The sequence below is a fragment of the Cyanistes caeruleus genome, chromosome 4, assembly GCF_971803275.1.
Source record: "Cyanistes caeruleus chromosome 4, bCyaCae1.hap1.1, whole genome shotgun sequence".
In the NCBI taxonomy this organism is placed as follows: Eukaryota; Metazoa; Chordata; class Aves; order Passeriformes; family Paridae; genus Cyanistes; species Cyanistes caeruleus.
This window is the reverse complement of record NC_141704.1, coordinates 34,022,576-34,040,609: the sequence shown is the minus strand read 5'-3', so window position 1 is coordinate 34,040,609 and position 18,034 is coordinate 34,022,576. Positions and strand designations below refer to the sequence as shown.

At 44.5% G+C, this 18,034-nt stretch overlaps 1 protein-coding gene across 3 annotated transcripts in view; it reads left to right on the top strand.

The window, feature by feature from the left end:
* The first annotated feature begins 8,652 nt into the window (after positions 1-8,652).
* Positions 8,653-18,034, top strand: part of TCF20 (transcription factor 20) — a 130,222-nt gene continuing 120,840 nt past the window's right edge. For 2 of the 3 annotated variants that reach the window (XM_086887526.1, XM_086887512.1), the window contains exon 1: positions 8,653-8,937. The gene's annotated coding sequence lies outside the window, so the exon portion shown is untranslated. The remainder of the gene's footprint in view (positions 8,938-18,034) is intronic. The other variant, XM_086887517.1, reaches the window with a different exon arrangement.

The following is an 18,034-nucleotide window of genomic DNA, read 5'->3' as shown; positions in this document are numbered from 1 at the left end:
TAGCAAGAGGAAACGTATTCATTTCTAAGTGTTAGGCAATTGGGAAAACAAAACAAAAAAAGAAATTATGGATCAGTTTCACCAGCTCCACAAATATGAGAAGCGGTGACTGGTTTATTGTGTTCACCCTATACATTTTGCTTTAAACTGAATGGTGAGAATGGATTCCTCTTAAAGACTGTGTCTCTAAGGGCCTCAGCTCCACTTGCTTCCCCCAGCATGGTGCTGTTATGCACAGAGAAGGCTCCCTGGTTATAGTGGTATAACCTTTGGTTCCCTGGTGTTGAATTATCCTTTTCTATTGCCAGGATTTCAGGGAAGCGGAGACCTGGTATCAAAGTAAGCAATGGTATGAGGTGGAAATGCACTGCCTGCCTTCCTCTAAAGGAGGTGCTGTGTTAGGACTAGGATCCTTTGCTCTCTTGACCGGACATGAGCCTTTGGTCCTGAGAGTGCATTGCTACAAAAGGCGTTGGTGACACTGAGGTCATCTATTCCCTTTAAATGGACTCCTTCATAAATCCTTTACAGCAAATCCTCATTTGATAAGGCAAAAACCAGGGTGCACTTGAGAGGTTTGTTGATTTGATCTTTTTCTGCAGAGGACAAGCTCTTGCATGGGTACAGTTTTGTCACACGAAGCAGGGCAAACTATATTTTGCCTTTATCTGCAGACAAGACCTTACAGTAGTGGATAACGCTAGTGAAACACATGTCCAAAGTGTTCACCTTCATCACTACTGTCTTCTCTTCCTTAGCCTTCTCAGGGGTGTCTCTACTGCGAATTATCTCTAAATACCCAGCTGGGGCTGGTTCTTTATCAAGGGAAGCGCTTGACTGAACAGCACCCAAGAAAAATGGTTACTATGGCTCTAGTTTGCACTGCTGTCCTACCCAGCAGTGCCCTACAGATGTGCGAGTCTGGGCCAAGGGCAGGGGTCTCTTGTTTCAGCTGGGCTGGCTCTTGGTAAGACTTGGTGTTCTTTCAGCCCTTGGCTATGCTATATTATGACCCCCTGAGACAAGGATTTAGGGAAGGCAGTGAGTGAAGCCACCAGATGGTGCCCTAGGTCCTCTCTGCTCTCTCTCCTGTCCCCTGCGTGCCCATATGCCCCCGCCAACTTCTTTGGTGACCCCCAGACCACAGACTCCCCAGAGGTGGGCAGCTACAGCCATGCAGAACATCCCTGGCTGTGACTGTCATCTACCCCTGGGGCTGGTGACTCTGACACACCTCAAAGGTCTGCACCATGGCCCAGGTGCCACCAGCACCTGTGAAGAGATGGGGACAGGACAGGCTCCCCTCGTTTGCATCCATGATGTCTGGAGCAATTGCTTCATCAGATACCAATGTCTTGGCCCACGCAAGGGACAAGAGAGCTGCTGCTGACACCATCACTGGGTCAGAGTGGCATCTGAAATGCAAAATTAGCCAGCTGTTTGGGGCTGCTTGAAATTGCCACCGCTTTCTTTCACCATTTGGAAATGGCATCTTATCTTGGGTTTGGGAAAATTTACTGTGTGTCTGTGGTGAAAAAAAAATCCTTTGCACCATATGCTGCTTCTCTTCTTTGTCAGGAAATTGATGAAGGCTCAGATATTGCTCTTCCTGTGGTTTGGGATTCTGTGGTGGTGAAGATTTGCAATGCACAGTGAATTACTGTTGAGAGTTTGTACAGGAAAAAGGAGCAGCTCAGACAGCACTAGTGATCTCCAAGAGAAGAGAAGAAAGTGAACCTTCAGTGCCTTCTCTTGCTTGATTCTCGGGCAAGCCAGGCTCTACTTACTGTGAGGGATGAAATGTTTTTCTTTCTTAACGATAGAGCAGAAATGCAGATTACTATTAGTAACTAGTATGTCACTAGGTCCTTCACTGTTAATAACTAGGCCTGTAAACTGCTGGAATGTGTTGCGAGCTGTGAATCTTCAATGTTCACAGCATCTGTGCATCACAGAGCTGCCACTACACAGCTGCCTGGGGACAAAGTGTGATGGTGCCCTGACAATAGCAGGCAGGCTCCTGTGGGAAGTGACACAGAGGAGAAGCTGCTTCTGAGGGGAGGACTGTTTCAGCAGGAGGGGAGGGCTCCGGTTCCAGGAGGAAATCTTTCTCACTAGCTGATGAGCATCTCCTAGAGCTCCTCTTTTTCTTCAGCTTTTTGAAATATGTGCATTGTATTGTATCGCTCTGGGCCACATGAAGATTTGGATATACAGCTGGTAGGGCCAGGTAGGTCAGCCACCCTGCTTTAAGGAGTTAGAATGTAATTATCCAAATTGGAACAGGGTGAACATGAAAAAGCTAACATATGGGCTTCTTCAAAACGTTATGTCTTTTAATAACCTGTCAGGGCCTCTGGTTTCTATCCCATCTGAAAGATTCATCTGCCTACAATTTTGTGCAATGATATCTGAGCACTTCCAGGGGTAATAATTGTAACCAAAATACCTGTGGCACAGTGAGCTTCCCTCTCTTGTGAGAGAATTAGTGCTGTAATGCCCATAATGGTGCTTTTGGCACTGACATGTGCTATTAAAATCAGAGGTTTCAGAAGTTCTTGCAAGGCTCAGTATGTCATTTCAGCCTCATGCATGGAAAAAATGGAGGCTTAGGAGCTTAAATAACTTTTCCAAGACTGATGCAGAGAATCAGAGGTGAAGCTAGGAACAGAATTCAGGTTTCTGTGCTCTTAATTCTATCAGGTTGTCCAGGAAGAAGCCAGTAGCAGGGTAAGTAAGAGCTGCTGAGCTACTTACAGTTTTGGGAAAAAGAAAGTTTCTTCCTGAGTCACCAGCACTGGGTTCTGGAGCACTTCGCTTTTCATTTTTGATTTCTCATGCAGGTATCAATAACACTTGCATCTGCCTAGCTGAGGTAGCAAAGCGGCAGAAGTTACTCCTCTCTTTTACAGAGGCATCCACCATTTTGGCAATAAGGAAAGCTGAGATTCAAATTACCATAGAGAGTCCAAATACATATGCCCCAATTCTCCAAATAAATGTTTACAGAGGGAATGTGCTGAGTTATTGCTCATCCGACCCATGAAGTCTTTCTGATTGCTAAAGAAGTTCCTGAGCTCATGGAGAGGAAAGCAAATGACTGCAGCTGAGTTGCAAAGGCTCTCTCCACTCCCAAGGAAGGGAGGCAGGGAAGTCCCTACCATAACAACAGTTAGATGCTGGAGGAGGAGGTGTGAGGAGAGGTGATAATGCTGATAATTATGTGAATGGAAATTCTTGCCATTCTTTTTAATGTCTAAAGGAAACCACAGTTTTGAAGTGATGTAATTCCAGCTCAGTTGGGTTGTTTATTCAAGCAGTGCAATGCTGTGCTGGCACATGGCGGAGAGAAAGCAAAACTTCATCTTGACTCCTGCTCTTAGGATTTCTGTACACTTTCAGACTCATTCATGTAAAGGCAGGGTGTGAATCTGAAATAAGCTGCTCTTCCAGCATGGCCCTCTATACAGACTGGCCTTTTGCTAAAGAATGTGCAGAAGGTAGATGGAGGTTCTGAAGGAACCACTTTAATAGAAGAAATTGTAACTGTTCTCCCCAAATATTTAAAATCTTGCTGTCCATAAAAATCAGGTTAGCTATTTTGGGTTCTTGCTGAGCAAAAATAAATCCAGCATCTCTCATTTCCAGTTATTATAAGTCACTAGATATCAATTCTTAATTGCTTGATTAATCTTGAATTTTCAGAGCTGACAGTGCCTGTCCGAGCACTTAGACGAGAGCTACATTTAAAAGAAAGGAGAAAATGCTTCATTTTTCTTATTTTTTTCCTTTTCTTTAGGCATGGTCTGCAAGGTAAGAGCATGAAATTACAGAGATTTGTAACATATGTTGTCCTGAGAAAGATGGACCATTAAGCAGAGTGCAAACAAAACAGTCACAGGTTTGTGATAAACTAGGGGGGGGTGATGAATTCATTTTAGCATATGCTTCAGCAATTCCTTACAAGATTATGTCAAATATTAGTACCACTTGCATTTGCTGTATATTTGTGTGTGTTAGACCATGTTTTTTAATTACATAAATAAGCAGAAAGGTTTTCTTCATGAAGATCATGACATTTCTATGTAGAGAAAGACAATTTAAGGTCAACACTTGAGGGGGACTATACCTTTGTGTGCTTTGTGTATGGATGAACTGATAATGATTGCAGCACATGCCTCCCTAAAGGGTGGTGTTAAAAAAATATAGACCAAATTAAAAAAAAAAAAACAAAAAAAACCATTCAGACTCCCTATAGAACATTTATAAAATTGTTTGGGCTTTCTTTTTTTTTTTTTTTTTCCTATTTTTATTTCCCCCCAGCAATGAGTGTGTGGCACATCTGGACTGAGCAGTGACATGGTGTATCAGCCCTTGCTTTGAAGTAACATATTATACTGTCGGGTGTCCTTTTCTGTATGACAGGCAGGGTAGAATATATGATGGCACAATGTGATGTAAAGGTGTTATGGGTGAAAGCTTTCCTGTGTTACATCTTATCTTGGTCTCATCCCTCTAATTATGGAATAGTAAAGATTTTTTTTTTTGTTCTAATTAACTGCTATATCTGCCACAGACCTCGGAAGAGGTTAGGGCTGTCCAAAACATCTATTCAAAGGTCTGTGTAATCCAAATGAATGTATATTAAAACATCACTGCTGGCTTTTTTTTTCCAGATGGTGAGACAGTGACATCTCAAGGAAATCATAGTGATAAAAAGGGGGAAATTCTGACAATAGACCTTCCCCCCTGCAGCCCCTCTGAATACAAGACTCCATCCATGGTTACCCATATGGTTATTTTGGTCTACAAGTGCCTCCAGCAATGGTGTGGAGGAGGGAGATTTCCATGTAGTGGGCTGAGATCTATTGCTCTTCAGATGTCCCAGTCAGTGAGCAGTTAAATGGTCCCAAAGGCATATTGTCCTCATGTAATCCTTTCCTGCAGTCAGGGTTTCTTTAGTGATTTCTTGTGTGCTTTGCTCCATAGTCTTGTGTGAATCAGGTGATGGTAGCTCCTGTGGGATGCTATCTTGCAGTCTTGCAGATTAATGTTTCCTTTACTTAATTTACTTTATATTTATACCGTTTATACTCACTCAGACAACCCTAAACAGTCTTTCTCACTCCCTGGTGCTTCTGCGCCCCTGAAGTTCTCATCTGCAATTCCCGTGATGCTCTTCACAGTTGTTATTTGGCCAACCTACACATGCTGTAATCCCTTCCAGCTTTTTATGTTCCTCTTTTTTTATTTCCCTCCAAGTTGTTGACATCTAGCTAGCACCGTGTTGTCCAGAACTAAACATGTCTTCGAACTGCGGTCTCACTACTATATTAAAAAATGGGACTATTGCCTGTATCTCTGAGAAGAGGTCTCTGCCTTTACAACCCCAAATTAAATTAACTGCATGATTTTTGCTGCCATATCACATTGCAAAAACATATTAAATCTGCTGTCTACTATCTCCCCGAGGTCTTCTGGCATTTCTGCTTTCAGTGCCTGAGCACAGATGATTCCTCTCTTCACCTCGGTTTCTGTTATTCAGTAGCTTGTATGTTGTACCTACTGCCTTTGTAGACATGTGGGATCATTCAGGGTTCCTCGTTGGGGAACAGCAGTGTGATTCCTTACACATAAGTAAATTCCCTTTATTTTTTAAGCATGAAATAGTCTGTCTCCGCCATTTCCCTTCCAAGCTGTCCTATGATAATCTGCCTCAGCAATTAAAAGGCGTGTTACTGTCTTTGGTTTCCAGATTTTCCTATTTTTAACTGTATAGAGTGCTGGCCTGTATGTTAATAATCTGCCACAATCTGTTTGAACGTCCCATACTGAGGATCACAGGTTGAAACTCTTTTTCTGGAAAAGGAAAATGCTGTTCTTTCCTTAGGAAGTTTCTGTCCCAAATGTCAAGAATATGGATTAGCTTTTCTTTGGTGGGGAATGACATAGTAAAATGTTGCTTTGTGCGGGAGACTGTTTCTGTGGGTGGTGCAACACTCTGAAATTAGCTTCCTTGGGAAATAAGGTCTATCTGTCACATAAACTGCCATTGTCCTCATTTTCTATGGTATAAACACAGAGCAACATAAATAGAGGAAAGGGGATGAAACCATCATGAAACCAAAACTTTGCTCTCTGCATCATTTAAAAAAAAAAAAAAAAAAAAAAAGGAAAAAAAAAAAGAAAGAAAGAAAACCAAATCCCTTTGTATGACAGATGGTAGTCAGATCAGCTAATGCAGTCTTGGAAGGTACTTGGATATTATGTTTATGAAAGCAGTGTAAGAACTGATACAGAAGGGAATACATTTTATCATATTCTACTTCATAGATAAGAGAATATGGAAGAATCGGTTAAGGCAAAACATTAAAATGGTATTGTAGCCATGACGGTCTAAAGATCCTAGGGAAGCAAGGTTTGTGGTGAAAGGTAATATCTTGTATTAGATCAACTGATAGAGCTAGAAAAAGCAAACAAGCTATTTGGCTCAGGGTCTTTTTATCAGATCTGACAGAAAGCAGCAATATTCAAGCTAACTACAGGTTAGATGCAATTGCTCTTAGCTTAATCTAATTATATTAATCAATTGGACCACTTGAGAAAAAAATAAAAGGAGCACCTATGAAGTGGAAAGGGGTGTAAACAGCAGTGACTGACAGGTGCTGGTTTTCTCATGGACCTCTAGCAAAAGAGGGCTGTTTGTGCAGTGACAAAGGAGAGGTCAGCAGGGAGGCCGTAACAGACTAGGCAGGCAACATCTCCCTTAAATCCATAGCTTTAGTATCAAGGGATTATAAGTTTTAATGCCAAGCTTTAGCTTTTGGGAAGGTTTTGGTCTCCTCTGGGGTAAGGATTGAGGTGTTCATGTCGTTGCTGTCTGACAAATACTCTCTTAATGTCCTTTACTATCTGACTATGTGCTTGTGAGACAGCAATTATTTAGTTTCATTCACATGGTTTCTGTAGGGGTATCTCATGTGCTGGATGAAATGATGAACTGTAGAGATTTGGGACAAGTACATGCAGAAACAAAGAATTTCAGCAGGTTTGCTATGGCAGGAAGGGCATTGATTATGCTGTCTGTGGAGTGGTACTGATGTATTTCATATTTGATGCTCTGGTGGTATCTGGTTCTATTTTTTATGTTTGCCTCTGTGGATTTGCTTCCTGTAATGAGTTGCAAAAGGGAGAGCCTGAAGGTTAGGAGGAGGGACATGGGGGAAAAAACACTCTTTCAGAGCCAGTAGTTTAAGATATTATTTTATGTGAATTTTAGCATGGAGTATTATCATCAGCAGGAGCACGTGGTTGCAGGGGAGAATGCTACAGCAGAGGCTAAAATAAAAAGCAGAAAAACAGATTGGCAGAAAGCTAATGTGGTTAGAAACTTTGCCAGGCCCTGTTAATTTTGGTAGCATTAGACAAACACCAAATAAACCTTCATTCCTTGAAAAGTTATTTTCCAAAATTGCTGGGTTTGCTGTCATATCTTTATTGTAGTAAATTTGTATATATTTTATAGAAGAGCGACCTTCGTGTATAAAGCAGATCACCGGTGTTCCCCTCAGAGCAGGAGTAACAGTGTCTGCAGGACTGGCTGAGTCTCACAGCCTTTTGTTGTGTTGTGAATGGCTGCTGGTATTAATGCATCTTCTTTATAGGGCAAGTTTGATGGGCTGTAGGTTCTCACATAGGTGCTGGCTTGTGGGGGGGGGAGGTATTTTTAATGTCGGCTGTGGTGTCTAGGAAGCTGATGCCCATGGAAGAGCAATGTTGGCATGGCAGGGAAGCTGCTCATTGGATTGGTGGTTGTATATGATGAGGAGTCTGAGCTTTTCTGAGCTGTCTGCATTTTTGATAGAAATGTCACCTGTGTTTCCTCTACAAGGCCCAGCTTGGTGGTGTTGTTTTTCATTCTTGGATTGTAAAGAAAAATGGCATATTGGGGTTTTAAAGATCTGCAGGAAGGTAATCTCTCTCTGCCCCCTACTTAGAGTTTGGCAAACAAAAGGAAATTACTAAATGCTATCTGAAGAAGAAAGCTGAATGCTTTCTGCATGCTGGAGCAGACACAAGAATTTCAAATGGTTCAAGACCAAAAATACCGAATGTATTAAAAAAAAATCCAAACCCTTTGGGAGCTGTTAAATACGAAGACCCTAGCTATTGGGAAGTGCCTGGCCTGATCACAGGATCATGGTCATGGGGGGAGTCTTCTGGGGCAGCGTCAGGGTCTGTTTCTTGTAGCCGACTACTAGGGTTTGTCTGTTCAGAACTCTCAAAGGCAGGATGCTGATTTGATCCACTACTGCTATTTCTCAGATCTCTTATCGAGAAAACGAGAGGTTTTCCGCTCTTTCATTGCGAGCCCCAACTAGAAAGCACATAATTACGTTTTTATTTACTTTCCTGGCTGCTGCGGCAGGCCCGGGCCTGTGCATCAGGGCCCCAAGCGCACCGGCAGCAGCCCCAGGAGGGGAACAAGCTCCCTGCTCGGGGCTCCGCGTTACCACTCCCAGAGCGGGGGTCTGGCGCGGCGGGCAGGACGGCCCTCCCAGCCCCGCCGCCTCCCGCTCCAGGCAGGCAGCGCTCCGCTGCCAGAGCCCTCCGAGCCCGGCCCCGCCGCCGAGCCCGCCCCGCCGCCGGCTCCTCCTTCCCCGCCGCCGCCGCTCTGCCAGCCGCCAGTCGGGCCTGAGACCCGCGCCCGGCTGCGGGGCCTGCGCTGAGCGCCGGCGGAGGGCGGGCAGGGGAGAGCAGCAAGGAGGGGCAGCGGAGACCGAGCCCGCCGCGTCACATGAGCTGACAGGACCCGCTCCCGTTCCCGTTCCCCTCCGCGCAACAAAGACTCGGGAGCTCCTATGCCCGCCGCGGGACGGGGCGGGGCGGGGCGGGACGGGGCTGCCATGGGACCCTGAGGGCCGCCGGCCCGCTCAGGTAAGCGGCGGCGGGGGTGGGGGTGTGTGTGTGTTGTGTGACCCCGCTGTGTGCGGCCTTTGCTGGGGGTGTTATTTGCTTTCCACACCCTCCCTCCCTCGGGTCCCTCCGCCGCTTCCCGCGTGTGAAGGGCGGGCGGGGGCTCGGGCAGTCCCCGCGCGTGGAGGTCTATCCCTCTCGTTAGTCTCCAGTTCCTTCATGTTATTTCATTTTTCACGGCAGTCAAACAGTTAAAACTGTGGGGGTTTGTGCGTTGCCACCCCCCTCCTTCCCCTCCCCTAACCCATCTCTTACCTATCTCCCTCCCCTCCCCCCTTATGGACCTCCACGTCCTGACCTTTCTGGCTGTTAAGGATAATATTAAGGTGATCTTTATTTTTGTTAAAGCATTGTCCTGCTTACGAGCGTCCTTTCCCAAGCCAGCTTGCTGCCAGGCTGGTAGGCAGCCCCCTGCCCCCCGTGTTTGCCCATTGGGACAGCGGCTGGAAGTTGTTGACAGCGGCGGGAGCGCACGTGCGCCACACGCTCCTCGAGCCGCCGAGGTTCGGGGCTGGAAATTCCCGCTGGGAGCCCGGGCAGCCACACCGCCGGGGGAAAATAGCCGGCAAGGCTGGCGGCTGAGACCTCCGCTTGTTTGGGAAGCCTTCTGTCCGGGTTGTGGGGCTTGCAGGGGTCCCGGGAGCATAGATGTCGGGCGAAGTTTGTGGGTGGGTGAAGGCGGTCCTGGGGATGTTTGCTGGGGGTGCGGGAGGGAATTGCAGGGAGCTGGCAGGGTGGCACGGGTGATGGGAATGAGCAGCTGTGGACAGCCTGGGCAGGCTGCTTGGCCCCTCTATTGTGTGTATGGTTCAGTGTGATGCTGCTGAAAGGAGCAGTGTGAGGGATGGTGTGGGGGTTTTTTGTTTGGTTTTGGTTGTTCTTTAAGTGGGGGTTTTTTGGTTGTTGTTGTGTGTGTTTTTGTTGTCATTGTTTTGTGGGTATTTTTATGTTGTCGGTTTTTTAAAATCTTATTTTTGGCTTGTGACCCAGTATACTGTGATATGAAAATAATTTCTCCTGAGCATGGTTAGCATCTTCCTTCATATGCCAAATGGCCACTGGCTTGAGTTTTAACGGAGGTGCCCCTAAACTCTGTCTCTGTCGGACTGGGAGTGTCCCTGGGCAGAAGTCTTCCTCTGCATGGTTATCTTGGCTTGTGTGGATGGAGAGGAAAATGCAGCTCCCTTTCAAAGGGAGATGCTTGGTCAGCCTTTATAATAGTCTTAAATCTCTTCAAGTCAAAATTAAACACAAGTAGAACTACGGGGTGAGGAGAAACAAGCTACCTGCAGCCCTCTGTGTGCCAGGTGCCTGTGAGGGCAGAAGCAGTTTCTGGCAAAGCCATTTGCATTTCAGTGGTATTGCAGGACTATGGTTCGAGCAGAAGGAAACTTTTGGCATGCCAGGAAAGGTACTGGGCAGTGAGGAAGCCAAGGGTGTGTAGAACCTTCCAGTGCAATTGATGTGTCCTGAGGTGTTTCACAGCTCCTCTCGCTGCAGGGTTTGGAAAGAAATGGGGTGCATGAGCGAAGAAGTTGGGCAGATACTGCTGTTGGCCTTGGCTGTTCAAAAACTAAAAATTAGCCCACATGTGCTGCCCCCACCCCAGCGTTTTTAAGGAATTGGTGTCCTTCAGGGTGAACCACATTTGCAAGTTTATGCTTATCTTCATGCAGACTTGGACTTGGAGTTTATTTTTAATGGAAGCCAAACATCTTAAGCAGTGTGACTTCAGCTACAGCAGCAAATGTTCCAAAGCTGGGAAAAACTGTGGAAACAGGGAATACTAATTTTAATTGTGCATTTTCCCACAACTCCTTCTTTTCTCAAGATTTCTGTCCAACTCTCCTCACTTTATGGGAGTTTCTTGGTCATGGTGGAAAACAGAAGGTAACTTGTCAATAGCCAGCTCAAGTTGTGCTGCTGTGGGCTGAGAATGTGACTGGTTTTTAATGTAACCAACTAGCTGTGTTACAAGGGTCTGATCTGAGACCCTGAGAGTTTGTTTCATGTGGGTCATTAACTGCTGTGGAAGGCCAAATAATTGTGGCTGACAACTTGTGTCTTCACGGAATAGGAGAAAAGGTTGGATTTTTCTCTGGAGTGGATGGGAGGTTTGAAGTGAAAGTTCATCTGTCCCTTCCCTTTAAAAGAATGTACAGCACATTTTTGAAACTGAGTCATCAGGTACAGTTTATTTCAAGTATTTTAAGCTGTTATGAATTTGATGCACTTTGGCCACATGCTCACTGGAAATTGTTAGACAGTCTTGCTCAGATTTGTCCTGGCTGGGCTCATCATCAAAAAGGTGATGAGCGAGTTTCCTTGCTGCAGCCCTTTTAAATATGAGCAGGCCTAAAGTATCTTAAAAGGGATGGAATATTTTGATGTCCTGTGCTCCAGACAAGCTGGGAAGGGAGCATGCAAGGCTCTTGTCCACCAGCCAAGTGTGGATGTGCTATCAGCCTCCCACTGATAAACCAGGGTTACCTTTTGACTCTCTCTGAGCTGTGCTTCTTCAGAGGTGTAGCACAGGATCGGGCACATGGTATGTGGAGGGCAAATTCCCTCCAAAGTCACTTTGTCATGGAAGTCATAACAAGGATGCACAGATTGAGGAATGATTATTAATGTCTGATGACCTGACCAGGATTGTGTGGTGATACTGAATAATAAATAAAAGGTTTTATGTCCCATAAGCTTGGTTCTAGCTTCAGGATAAACTGCAAGGCTTTTGAAAATACCTGAATTTGATGGCCCTCTGGTAACTGCAAATAGGTGCAAGCATTAATTGCTTGAAACAAGCCCTTGAAAATAAGAACAGACACAGATGCAGGCTGTAGGTAGGAAAAGTGAAAGAGCTAATTGCTATTATTCAGTGTATTTTTCAAATCACGTTTAATCCTGCATATATGATTCTGTGGGTGACCCAGCAGCTCCAGCAGTTTATTCATTTATTTAAAACAGCTTTGTAGTTCACCTTGAAAACCACTTCCTGCCATATGGTTATATTATTTCCCTATGCCACGTTTTTTGCTAATTATCAAGACCATTTGCTTTAAAATAGGTGTTTTTAATTTCACAGCCTTGTCTGCCTCTCCTGCTTGATCCTGCCCTGGAGTCAAGAGGCTGTGTCTGTTCATTCTCCATGGCAACAGGCTATGATTTACTTATTTCAATTTAATTAAAAAGCAGATATCAAATTCTAGGCATTTTATATGTTTCTTAAATTAGAAAAATATCAGTGGATCAGTCTCCACAGCAGATCTGCCAGTCTCAAAAGTAAAATTCTCGACCTAAGCCACTGGTTTCTTTCTCAGTCCACCCCTTGGAAGAGTTTAGGAGATGGGGGGAGTGCTGTAGCCTGTCCTCAGGTGAATTTGTATGCAGGCTAGAAATGAAGGTCTAAGTCCTAAATTGGTTTTTCAAGCTCTGTGATTGTACAAATACTAGTTTGTGTTAGTCAGGGATAAGGAGACATGGGCAATGACAGGTAGTTGCTGGCTAAAGAGGGGATTAGGGTCAAGAAAGGACCTTGGGGTTGGATGGAGGAGCGTGGTGAATTTACTAACCTATAGGTGTTAGGTTTGGTAGAAAATGGATGGAGTGGAAGCCGTGTAATTAACTGCCAAAATTAACACTCCTTTTTGCCTTCAATGCCAACACACCAATTCTTAATAGGATTATTTTCCCTTGAAGGGCCTGTTGAGATGACTCAGCCTTTGGAGTACCTGCATGCCAGTGGTGGTTGCTTCCTAGGAGAAGCTGTGCCTGCTGAGTTGTATAACTAGACTCAGGTGCTATTTCTGAGCTCTGATAACGTGTGGAAGAAGACAAGTTGGCTGTGCATTTTTATTAAGCCTTAAGGAGCAGTTATCATCAGAAGAGTGCCTGCACAAAACTACACCTTTGGATTTTTTTTTTCCCCTTTAGTGTTGCTACTCCCAGTGCTTTTTCACAGTCACGACTGGCAACTATAACAACAGGCACGGGTTCTTGCTTCTCCTAACCCTGCCAAAGCCCATGAGGGTATGTCAGAAAACAGGGGAACTCTTTCCTGTCTTGCTTATCTGTATCAATTAAAATTATATACAGAGTTTCTAGCCGCATGCACCAACTGGGAAGAGACCCTCTTTGAGTCGGTGAGGTAAGCAGTTAAGCTGTGTTTACTAGTAAAGCAAGCATGTTTGGTCTGTGAGCAGTATATCTGAAATCTCATAATGTTATTCCTAATAATAACAGAATAAACCCAAGCAAAACCTCAAAGCAAGCTTTTGTTTGTTACTGTGTTTAAGCAGATACATTCAAAGAATTTATATCCAACTGGCAACATTCTTAATCCTTTATTACTGGTTTTACTAGAGTACAGTCATGATCTGTATTCTTTAAGAGTGCATCTGTTCCTCTTGCTTATCCAGCTTTGAAGTAGACCTTGCTGATATTAATTTCTCTATAGCCTGTAACCTCATCTATAAAATGAAGGGAATACTTCATACAGGCAGCTGTGAAGTTACATTTATTGTCTGCAAATTGCTTCTAGTAATTGAGCAGAGGAGGAGGTGGAGAGAAATAAAGACAGTGGAGTTAATATGGGCTTGTTTTTTTTTTAATAAAAGAAAAGCATAATTTTTGTTCATATGATGATGTAGAAGCTAATGGGAAAAGAAAAATGCACCCTGAAACTAACTGTTAAGTTTGTAATGAAAACAGACATTTCTTTAATAGAGTGATGAAGGCAGCCATCTTGTTTGATAATAACAGAGTCCAATTTAGAAACAGGGGAGATTATTATTGGAAATCCTGCAGTACCTCTTGTATTTCTGTCTGGTTTGGGTCTGCTCAGTTTTAGTGTTGTTTTTTATCTGCATGACTGCCTTCATAAATGCTACTGGTATGGACACCTTAATAATAGGTAAAACTACCTGTTTTAAGATTATTAGCAAACACCTCTATTGCAGACTTTTCAGCTAGGCTGCTTGTTTTGTGCTGACCAGTATCCTTGTTGAATGAAACTGCAATTTCATGTGGGTTAGGATGGATTTTCTTGCTGTGGCTGACCCAATCTAACCACTTGCTCCTCCTAAGAGGGGTGATCATGCCTTGCTCCTGCCTCTGTGGCCATGTTCCTTGCCTTGTGGATACAGCTTGTTCAGCTTTTGGAAAGCTGACCTGTCCAAAACCGTAAGAAAGTGAATTGTTTTCTCCTGGGACAGAGAGCTGAACCTGTTCACCAGGTTCAGGCTCGTATCAGAGCTGCCACTAAGGAGGGGCGAGATTTGTTTTGCCAGCAGTGAAAGGTAAGGAATGAAAGAAAGGTGAAAATGGGGCCCCGTTTTTTGGCAGCAGTGACCTATTAGCCTGGTTCAGTTGTAATGTGAAGCCTCGCCTTCAGCTTTCCTTTTCAGATCCCTCCCTTCCCCCCTGCACCTCTTCTGTCCTTCAGATATACTCATGTGCCTCCAGATGCCAACTTCATTCTCAAGCAGTATTTTCAAAAGAGGGAAAAAAGGGGGAGAGGTTGAGTTTCACTGCCTCTACAAATGGAGACATACATTCATACAGTTCATGAGACCCCATTTCTGTGAGCCTAAGAATTATTATTATTGTTGTTATTATTAGGCTCATGTGTTATTATTAAGAAGCTCAAAAAACAGTAACTGTAATCATTCTTTATGAGAGGGCAAAAGGAAACTGCCTGGTGGGATTGCTGTAGGCCAAGTTTGTAAAAGAGCTTCCCCAAACCTGGTGATGGTGGCTGTTTGGACCGAGACCCTGGAGCTGGTAGGACAAGTAAATGACAAGGAGAGTAAAATGACAAGGAGAGGAAAAGTCTGGAGAATTTTCTGCATGCCATGATGAGCCAGGTCCAGAGCTGGCTATCATGGCACCAGGAGGAAGTCTGTCCTTCTCCGAACTGTGGCTTGCAGTTGTTCCAAGTGCTACTGTCTAGTTAATTTTCAGACACTAGCAGAAATTGGGAAGTTGTTGCAGGACATTGCTATGGTATTATAGAATGGTGCCATCTTGCTCCAGGGATGTGATGAAACCCAGGGTGAGATGAAGCTCAGGCTCCATGGGAGCTGGCCAAGGCAAACTTCACTTCTGCTGGCTGGCAGGGCTGGTGTTCCTGCCTTGGCTTTGCCACTGATGTTTTGGTTGTATCTGCATTAGCCTGTGCTGGCTGCAGGGAGGACGTGTCCCCAGTGAGACACGTGCCCAAGCATCAGTTTAGCAGGGGCACAGTGCAGCTTGGAGCGTACATTTGGAGATGAGATGGGGCATCTGTTGGCCCACAGTGGTTGCTTTATGGCCAAAGGAGCAGAAGCAGTGCCTGTCTGGTGAATTTTCTACAGCATGAAGGTGGAGATGATGTCAGTGAAGAGCAGTGTGCCAGAGGCAGCAGGATGCAGTCAGCCTGTGCATGTGTGGACTGACCCTGCAGCTGTACTTGGCGAGAGGGATAGGTTGCAATTGGTGTGGTGCACAAATTAGAAACGTTTGTGCAGCCATTTTCAAATAAGGAAAGTCATAGGAGGGATGAGGGAATTCGCTCCAGCTTTGAGAGTTAAGAGATTTGTTTCATGCTGTACTGTGATTGGGTTGGGTTTTTGAAGCATTTAAACCTAAATTCTTTCATTGGTAGCAGAAGATATGGGGAAAGAAAGGTTATTGTAGGGTTGTGTCGTGTGGCATAGTAAGATTATACACTGGGTAGCTCTTACAGTGGGATGTAAATTCTCACAAGGATGGAGTGAATAAAAGAAAGAATCAGTGCATTGATATTAAATAATGATGGCACTGAATATGATGAGTACAAAGTGGCTTTGTTTTCAAGGCTATGTTTGGGATTTTTTTAAACTGACACATTTATAAGCCAGCTGCAATATATTTTTAAAAGACACATTTGTAAGAGTGGGGGCAATGCAGAAAATGCTGGAAGTAATCTCATTGAGAGGTATGGGTTTTTTCCATTCCTTTGCACATGCATGCAGCCTCTGGGGAAGATGTTAGTGAAGGAGCTTGGATAATCGGGGTCTTCTCTGGAGCTGCCATTGTTTTGATTGATGTAGTGTGTATTAGCTGGGGAATGTGTAGAGATGCATGGGCTGATGGGCTGTCTGGGGTTTCATCTCTGCAGTCTCCCTTTTTTTCACTCCTCCTGGATAGAGATATATATCCTGGCAGATTTGTCTTCCACCTACATCTCTTTCTCTTCTCATGTAAATACTTGCTGATTTTTTTGGGGTTTTGTTTTGGTTTTGTTTTGTTATTGTTGTTCTTCTGGCAAATCTTTTACTGTGCTTGTCATGGGTGACTCTTCTCCTCATGATGGTGGGTGTTCCTGTACGCTGGTCTCTTCCTCGATCATTTTGCTGAATTTTTATGCAATCCGCCCTTTCTGGGGGCATCTTATCTGCTCTTGTGATGTTGCTCTAGTAAAGATCCAGGTGTTGTAGCTGACTCCAGCATTGCTCCAGCTGCCCTTTGGAGTGTGAATGAATGCAGTAAAAAAAGCAGCCGTTTTGGGCTCCTGTTTGTCCTCAGACCTGAAATGCTGAGAGCACGTTGGAGTTCCCATGTAGGACTGTAGTAATGAAATAGTACTGGAGGGAGAGGGAGTGGGAGAGCATGCGATGGTCATTTCAGATAGATTAACAAAGAGGGGCTGTTATACAGTGCTAGCAGAAGACATCCTAATCTGAAGGTTCCTAGCCAGCAAATATTTTAAAAAGCTATTCCAGAGAGTAAGAGGGAAGCCTGAGAGGTCTGTGCTATAATTAATTGCCCAGATACCACTGGAGGAGCAGTTTGAAGAAGGGAACTCATATGGGAGCCGGGTGTGGTGTAGAGGGGGAAATGGGAATTTCCTGACTTTTGGTTGCAAGGACCAAATGTAGAAGAAATTTTAGACAAAATAGGTGCAAAGAAGGACTAAAATTAATAGATAATTCGATTTTATTTTATTCTGCACTGCATGCTCCTGGCTAGTGTTACTTGAACATCAATTGAAGCAGTACAGAGCATGCTTGGGAACTGGAGACATTAAGTAGAAAGAGGGAGCGAATCTGATTAGCTTTGCTTTTTGAGCATTAAGCAGAAAGACAGCCTGAAATGTGATTGCAAACAGATAATAGCAGCAGGCTCCTGAGGCACCACCACAACCTGGCATATGGGGTGATGGATCTAACCATGCCATAGAACTGTTTCTTGTAATAGAAGCTGCTTGTTTTTATGTTGCGGTTGCTGTTGTACTTTCTAATTATCCTATTCATCGCTGTCTGCCATTTTGAGCCTGGCCACGTGGGATGGCTCAGCCCCCTGGAATGTGTGCCCTGTGGAGCACTTCTGTCCTGAATAGTAACAGGAGCTCTGGTAGCCAAAGGGTGAGAGGGAAGAGGTGCCAAGGCTCGAGGGTCCTAGCTATTTTCCCACTTATTTCCAAGAATAAGGGAAGTAGCAGCTGCTGCTTTTGTCAAGATGAAAAAGATGAGTGCTGATGTTGTGTGTAAATGTCCTAAATTCCCTCTGAATGTCCAGGTATTGGGGCTTGTTGGGAGAAGGTTTCTAGTGACCTGAAAAAAGGGGCATCTATAGGTTTTACTTACCATTAATAAATAGAAGCTGGCCTTGCTACAACAGTCACTTTTTTGGAGCAGTAGCAGAGATCCCGGTGCCACCTCCAGTCTGGGGCCTCTCTGCCACACAAAGCAAATGCAGCAGAGAAAGCAGGCAGAGGCTAAGCTGGTGCAAGCTGGAATTGGAGCTGCTGTTAGAGCATCCAACTCCCCTGCCTGCTGCTTGGGGTGTTTCTGTGTTGTGATCCTTTCCCCAAAGCTGCCCACTTTCCCTTCTTTCCAGACAAGGCTTTCACTGATGGAAAGTTTAAAAAAACGTTTCCAAAGCTGGTATGGATCAGGGGAATGTAGATAGAATGGGAAGAGCAGACCTCTCTTTAAAATGTCTGAACAAAGCACAGAAGCTCATATGTATATGTGTATATATATGTATTTTAAGGCTAGAAGGGGTGGGTCAGACTAGTGTTTCTGTGACCTTTTCT